The following is a 7775-nucleotide window of genomic DNA, read 5'->3' as shown; positions in this document are numbered from 1 at the left end:
TTTTTTACAGTCTCAATAACAGCAAAAGTTCATGGTTTTGGGAAGTTTACCTCCTCTTAAGTTTGGGACTGGTTCATCATGAGATCGGAATTTGGCTGGAATTGCAGGGAGACACTTTCAAGTTAAGAACTTGAAAGAAATTAGAGAAAAACAAAAACATGAGAAGAAGGAAATCTAAGTTTAACTGTATACCCTCTTGAAATTATACATAGAATATGTATTTAGTCTTCGGCTATTTCTAGCCCTTTTCTTTCTGCTGTGATATTTGTATAGATAATTCCTGTTCTCTGCCTGGATACCATGTGCTGCAATTTCATGATGGTCATAGAGAGAATGGTTGGTTACATTTGAACTGCAGTACACTGCAGAAAGCAATATAGCCACAGCAGCGTGGAGCTTTGTGCTGGAATGCCTGGATTTCCTCCAGAATGTAACAGTGCTCATTTAAATTTAGTTCCAGGATCTGTATATTACCCTATACTGGTCTGTAACAGATGATAAACCTGGCAGGCCCTGCTGGGATTAACATGGATTATAATCAGGCATTTCTGTAGCCTTATCAACTCAATCTAAAAGTGGAAAATCGTCTACCTCCATTGCAGGAACTAGAAGATTTGTGCCTTCTTGAAAGAAGGAGAGACTGGCAAAGAGGTCAAAAGGAGAGCTTTATCTCTGACCTGCAGCAGTGAGTGCTTGGGAAGTATGTGAATTCAAAGCATCGAGTCTGATTTGGATAATGATTATCCTGGTAGCAACTGAGACTGCTGTTTGGTAAGTTTGCATTAGGTAGTTCACCATACAGAAAAACTAACTCCTCCTTGGAGTAAATCATGGCATTAAGAAGCTTCCTTAACTTGTTCCTTAGCCCTGAACACGCATGGAAGGAACTTGCTCCTGGTGCACAGGTTGCTGACAAATACAGACCACGTGGCAGGTTCTGAGGCTTCTCACAGGTATGTGTGACACAAGCTGAGTTTTTAATCTTGCCCAAATCAGTAGTATGTGAACTGAAGGAATACGCACCCTAGTCGGGGCATGTTCCCAAGTCTACACCAAGATCTACATCATGCTGTACCTCAGGACTCCGAACTCTGCAGTGTTTATTATGTTTTCCCTATAATCCATAATAAAATTGTATTGCAGCGTGAGAGCAACAAGGGCCGCTTTGATAATTTACCTTCTACAAGTTCAAATCCATGTTAGTGAGGGGAACTGACTGCCTTATATATCAAAAGTAATGAATTCAAATTCTGTTGGGATTGTAATTTTATTAGAAATTCTGCATATCTTCTCTTGTTATTATTTCTGGGTCAAATGGATCATTATATTGATTGATCAACACTTAATTTGTTATTATCTGTAAGTACTCAGCAAATAATGAAAATATCCTGTCATTTTGTTAAAGAATAAAACAATATTAGGTCACTTTTTCAATTAATTTTTGCATACATGTAGATCAAGCTTATATATCTCTGGAGGTTTGGCTAGCCACTTAAACATCTGGCAGGAAAAGCTGAATAGTAAAATAATTTATCTATATGCCGTAAAGCCTGCATTTTTACCACTATTCACTGTAAAAATAAGCAGCATTCAAGGCAGTAAGGTTCATGATAATGCTGTAAGTTAATGGTCTTGAGCTCAGCAACAAACTTTAGATGTTGCTGTACCAATTCTGTAGTATTATCAACTCAAATTAAAAATGGACAATCGTGCAGCTCCATTCTGGGAACTAGAAGATTTGTGCCCAGTGGCTGGAAAGAGGAAGGACTGGAAGTTTATTTACATTTATTTATTTATATTTGTTGGCTTATGGTACTTTCTCTTTTATAGTTATGACTGATTCTCATGGATTTGTCAAGCACATTTTCTCATGACTTTCACACACCGAGTTCACATACAGGGTAATAGAGAAAGAAGTACTGAAATGCAGCTTGCAGAACCTCTAACTCGCATGCACATATTATTCCAGTAATTGCAAGTCTTGAGGGAAGGACAGTGGATCCCATTTTCAAAAATTCTTAGTGTACACAAACCATATGGAAGTCAATGAAAACTAATTAATCCTTCTGTGTCTCACTTTACCTAGCTGCTGTGTAAAGGAGGAATAGTCTTGCTGTGACACAAAGCAGAGCTGACAAGCAACACGTATTCATTTCCTGTCACAGTCATCTGACATGGTGCCAGTGTTAGATGTGTTAGAGATTTAAATCATTATTTAGGTATTTCTAATGCAGAAGGTAGCAGGCATGGCATTTGTGCCTTGTCTAATGAGTAGGTCAACAGATGTGCTCAGATTCTGCCATAAAATGTTGTTCATGAGCAACAGCACCGATAAATTTAGAGCTTTTGCACGTTGTATCTTAATTTCCTACACCTCTGCAGCAAAAGTACCCAATGTTCCTCTCTGAATGTATTCCATGATGTGCTCACATATGGGATTTCTAATTACTTCCTCAGTCTCATAAATCCCTCCACAGTATCCTTGACTAATTACAAATGGGCAAGCTAACGTATTGTGGTTGGCACTGAGCTACCCTCGTGCTGCCTGGCCAGCTGATAGGCCAACAGACGACCTAACTGTTGAATTCACCATTGCAATATATATATATTTTTCTTTCTTCCAGGGAAACCCTAATTTCCTTCTGTGCTAGCTAGCCAGGGTCTTGTTTTCATGAAACTTACTGTGAACTTTGTATTCTTGTAGTTTCCACAATATTGCCCCTTAAAGGAGGGGACCTAAAAGACATATTGACAAATGATCAGACAGTGCAATGTCACCAACTCTTTACCCTTTGAAAAACAGGATAAAATGATAGATAAAGCCTCTTAAAGTTAATTTGTAGATTTCTGTTGCAAACAGTGTTGACAAAGTCATGAAATATAAATATGAAATATGTTATAAATATAAAAGGTGAAAGTCTAACTTATGCCAATAAATCTCTTCAAGCGCTAATGTTTATGGAAGGGATTCAGTTACCAACAATTATTGCATATGCTGCAGAAGGCATTGTAATTTGGGATTCACCTGTGCCATTATATCAAAGCTAAAATTATTCCATGAGACTTTGGAATGTTCCATGTTGGAAGATACTACATGCTTTTAACTAAAAGCTTCTCCTTTCACTTTACATCAACAGAAGTGGAACAATTAATGCTTCAAAATACAAGAAAGGCTTTTGTTCTTGTTTAAATTTTTGTACCTTAGCTTGAAAGGTATCTTGAGCTCCTTTGAAGTTTTCATAATATACTGCACCCAAACCACTTCTTTATAAGAGCCTCATTTAACTTTTACATTTTAAAGATCTTTCAATGCAAGCCCAAATGTAACAAAAGAAAATTATAGTTGTTGAAACAGGCAGGGTTGTTGAACAGTGTAGACATTGAATCTTATGGAAGCCACATCCTGGAAGCACCTTGTGCAACGCTGGCACTGGCATCTAGCTGGCAGGTGGGCCACATCACAGAGAATTTGCTTCAGGCTCTGGGCTAGTGTTTGCTTGAATTATTCATTGTGTGTAATAATTGACTGAGACCCCAGGTCCATGGAGCCCAGGTGGCCCCTTGCAGAGAGCCCCTGAGCCCCTGGGGGCCGCCCTGGGCCTGCTGTGGCTGCGGCCCGCGCGCCCCTTCCCTGGTGCCGGCGGGGGGACGCCTGGAGATGGGGCTGGGCGTCAGGGTGGGCGCAAGGTCTTGGGTAGAGGATTGGGTTTACTCCTGTCTGCGTCTGAAGAAAGCTGCTGTCCAGGTGAGACTAACAAGAACAGCAACTAACTTTGGGGAAGCCAGTTAGGACTGTAGGCAGAAGGTGAAGAAAATCACCACTGAGTGTGTTGGGTTGTGTGACGTGAATCCGGATAGTGCCCTACCACTCCCACCGATTGCTTATATGTAGCTGCAGTTCCTGCCTGAATGCTGAGGGGAGGATTTTATAGAGTCTGCAGGAGCTTCAAAGATGTCACTGTCCTGGTTTAGTTCCCTGGATTGCTTGTGAGAAATTCCTCATTGCTGCTGTGCAATGTATTTCTTTTGCCGTAATAAAAAATTCCTATTTCAGATTTTTGATGTCCTGCCTAGTTTTGAGGTTTGGATGCTGTTGTAAAACTCCATCACGAGTGAGCAAATGCAGATTTCGTTTTATCAGAGCATGAGCTGGCTCATCATGTCTTTGTGTTTTGTTTTTGTGCTTCTACAAGTATTGTGGGACCTCATATACCACATCAAACCTTCAAAAGTCTAATTTTCATGCACTATGTTTTTTTTTTTTTTCTTTCTGAACTGGGGCAGATGTCCCTTTTTGTAATAATTTAATTAACACTTTAGAATAATGATGCATTAATTAATGCCAGATTACAATGAAAATGCTACAGAATTACACTTTATATCAACATTAATGCAAAATGAGTTCCTCCTGGATAATATTTCTTACAAAGAATACAAAAAAGAGATAATACTAATTAGGCCATCAATTTAAATTTACCATAATTTCAATCCATGTCACTTATCTGTTCTCTAGCACAAAACCTTCAGTTCTGCCATACACTTTTTGCTTCATTGATATCAGCACGGCAGCCAGAGTAGGATTCTTTTCTTCATATATATGTCTGTACATTATAGTACAATCCTGTACTGTAATCCTGATTTTAGTGCCCACGTGGTCAAGAATCAAGCTTTAAAAATCATGTGTAGGTTTATAATGACATAGATCTTTTGAAGTTAGAGAAACTGTACTGGCAAAAAATGCCCTCACCAAAGGCACTAGTTTTCATATCGTGCACAACACAGTGTTAGACTTTAACAGACAATTCAGGTAATTTTAATTCTTCCTGAATGGGCCTGGCCCACATGTAGGAGCTAATGGAGCATCTGCAAAGTTGTGGGTTTTTTTATCAGCATTATTATTTTAACTGTTTTGTACTAGAATGTGAGATAAATGAGAGATGAGGGCTCCTCCTCCCAAATAGCTCCAATCTCAATAGTATCTTCCCATTTCTAAGGATAAATTGATTATTTAAAGCATGTCTGATCTGCACTTTGGTACTCTTCTTCATAAAACCTTCACCTAGTTGCTCACTTTTTTTATTTCTAGTAGAAAAAAAAGGCAAATTTTGAAAATCTCTCTGTTACAAAGTACCTTTCTTTGCTCATCTGTAACTGCTTTCTTCAAATAGTGCAATTTCCTTGGTAATGGAAATGTTTTGTTCAGTAGATTTTGTTAATTGCCTGCTTTTATAATAACCACTCATACTATTTTTTTAATTAAAATTGAATAATTTAGTCCAACACAGAAAATGCTGATGCCCTCACGGTTTCAGAATATTTTCCTCAACAAGTTGTCACTTGATTTCAATGAGTGTTAGTCACTCAGCAACTCTGGAGACAATAGCTGTGAGCAAATGTGGAATGGAGATGGGGCTCAAAGAAAGCAACCCGCACACGGATGATCCTAGTCTTTGCTCACTCCATGGAGGCATGTTTCAGCTTGGATAACAGCTCAGGAGACACTTTTGTTGGCACATCAGCCAACTTCTAGAGGGGCCGTTCTTTTTCTTTAGACCTTTTGGATGAAATGTATATGTGTGAAGACCAAGCAAGTTGTGTCCAATCAAATAACAATAGCCCTAAAACAGAAGTTATTTGGGATCTGGCCATCACAAATCTACACGGTATTCTGCACCAGCATCAATTTCACACATTGTACTTTGGCTTTAATGTTCTACCTTCTCGAGAGACTACTGGTCTCTCTACCACATGGGCAAATTGAGTTAATGCTATAGCTCTTCTGCTTTGCAGAATTTATTTTGAATTTAGAAAAGGTCAGATATGTAAATCTGGGTGATCTGGATAATGAAACTACTACTTCTTTTGGGACAGCTCACTAGAACTGGCTGTCGCCATCCAGGACTATTAAAAGAATCTGCGATTAGAAGTAACAAAGTGGATTTTTTAACAGGCTTAATATAGAGAAAAGTTATTTTCTTAGGAGCTATCTAATTAGATGGTAGAACAGACTTTTTTGAGAACTAAAATAACCTTCCTCGCTAGAAAGACTCAGAGTGCACAATGAACTATGAAAAGTGTCACTGTGTGGACTGAACTGATGTTGATACCAGTGGCCTGGAATTAGGAAATCTCATGAGTCTTGTCTACCTTTAACTTTTGTGCGGAGTGGTAAAGGGCTTTTGCAGACCAGGACTGAAGTAGAGGAAAATAGCCTTGTTCTAAGGAAGAATTTCCTCTGTGCCAATCTACACTCTGCTTTGCTATCACAAGTAGTATTAATCCCCTGCTTTCACAAGCAATAATGTACATTCAGGAAAATGTTTAAAAAAGATTTTTTTTTATGTAACTCAATTAGAAACTAATTGGATTAAGTATTTTGCTATAAAAGTAGCAGTCTTTTTTTCTCAGGCTTTTTCTTTCTTTAGGCTGCCAGTTTTATAAGTGTTTTCCTCTCTTTTATTCTTCATATTGTATGTTTTTTTTCTCATTAAATTATACGATCTCAAAATAAAGACATTTTAATCTTCATTTTTAAAATGATCTTAATCCTTCTTTGGATTATATCATGTAAATAGACATGAAGAAATATCCTAGCTAGACAGATATGTGGTGGTGCTACGTTTAGCTGAAGCCACAAGTGAATCTCAGGGAAATAAGATCAGATGCCTCCCTGAAGGAGGGCATCTTCATGGAATACAGAAATCTAAATGTGCAGATGACAGAATTAAGTTCAATTATTTCAATATCCATGTTTAAGTAGTAAGTTTATTTTTTCCTGGCATATTTCCAGCCTTAAATCAAACATGGAATACTTATAAGGTGCAGGCTGATACAGGATTTCAACAACCTTTCAGTTTTGACTTTACTCTTAAGGCTTCTGTAGGATATCATTTTTTATGACAGCAACAATACATTGGTAACACCTGCCTCTTTCCAGTTGACCACACCTGCTGACACTTATATGCATTAACAAATCAACTAATGGCCGCCTTCTGGTCTCCTTTTCTCATTTGCATTAGTAGTAGTAGCTCTGTGCATAGAGATTTAAGATATATAATGTATTCCTTTTTAAATTGGTTTTATTGAATGCCAATTCTATTTCTGGTCCTATTGCTTAACGATACATACCTTTAAGTAAGAAAAGGTAGTTCTGAGAAAGATTTTTCAAAGACATCTATAACTTTTCTATAATTTCAGCTCAGGACTGTCTGAGGAGCAATCCTACAGTGCTGCCTGTTGGAGCACAACTTGACACTGGTAATTAATTAGACATAGCAGTGCACTGATGAGGTTGCGTAGCTTCAAATTTTCCACTGTATTGCTACTTCTGAGTGTTGTTACAACTAACTGAGGAGCCACTGCAAATATGGTTATTGTTAAAACCATGATAGGCATTAATACCAATAGTTACATGATCGCATTTCACAGTCAAAAAATATTAAAAATCACTTTCTGTGAATGTGCTCAGGCATGTTCATCTAAGCTGCCCTCATAGGTGGACTAATGCCCTTTGAGCACTTGAAGTACAGAGCTTCAAAAGCGAGGAGTGAAAATGCAGCAACCACAGGATGTTGAGTAAATTCACAGAACTCATGATAATATTTAGCAAACAAAATAGTTTTCTAAGTTATTTCTTATGCATTGTTTATTTACCTCTAATAAGTATCATGGAGGATAAATGCCCTTTTTATTTCAGCTCTTAGAACATTAAAAGAAAAATATGTGGAAGCTAGCTGAGAGTTTTGCAAGCAAAACTGAATGGCAAATAAACTGAG

At 37.9% G+C, this 7775-nt stretch overlaps 1 long non-coding RNA gene across 1 annotated transcript; it reads left to right on the top strand.

Moving 5' to 3' along the window:
* The first annotated feature begins 609 nt into the window (after nt 1-609).
* On the top strand, nt 610-7244 carry LOC112946110. Its single transcript, XR_003249154.1, has 3 exons — nt 610-771; nt 866-953; nt 7198-7244. It is a non-coding gene; the product is annotated as an uncharacterized LOC112946110 (long non-coding RNA).
* The last annotated feature ends 531 nt before the right edge of the window (nt 7245-7775 follow it).

The sequence above is a fragment of the Nothoprocta perdicaria genome, unplaced genomic scaffold (assembly GCF_003342845.1).
Source record: "Nothoprocta perdicaria isolate Ctin4 unplaced genomic scaffold, notPer1 scaffold_20, whole genome shotgun sequence".
NCBI lineage: Eukaryota > Metazoa > Chordata > Aves > Tinamiformes > Tinamidae > Nothoprocta > Nothoprocta perdicaria.
This window is presented reverse-complemented; position numbering and strand designations above follow the sequence as displayed.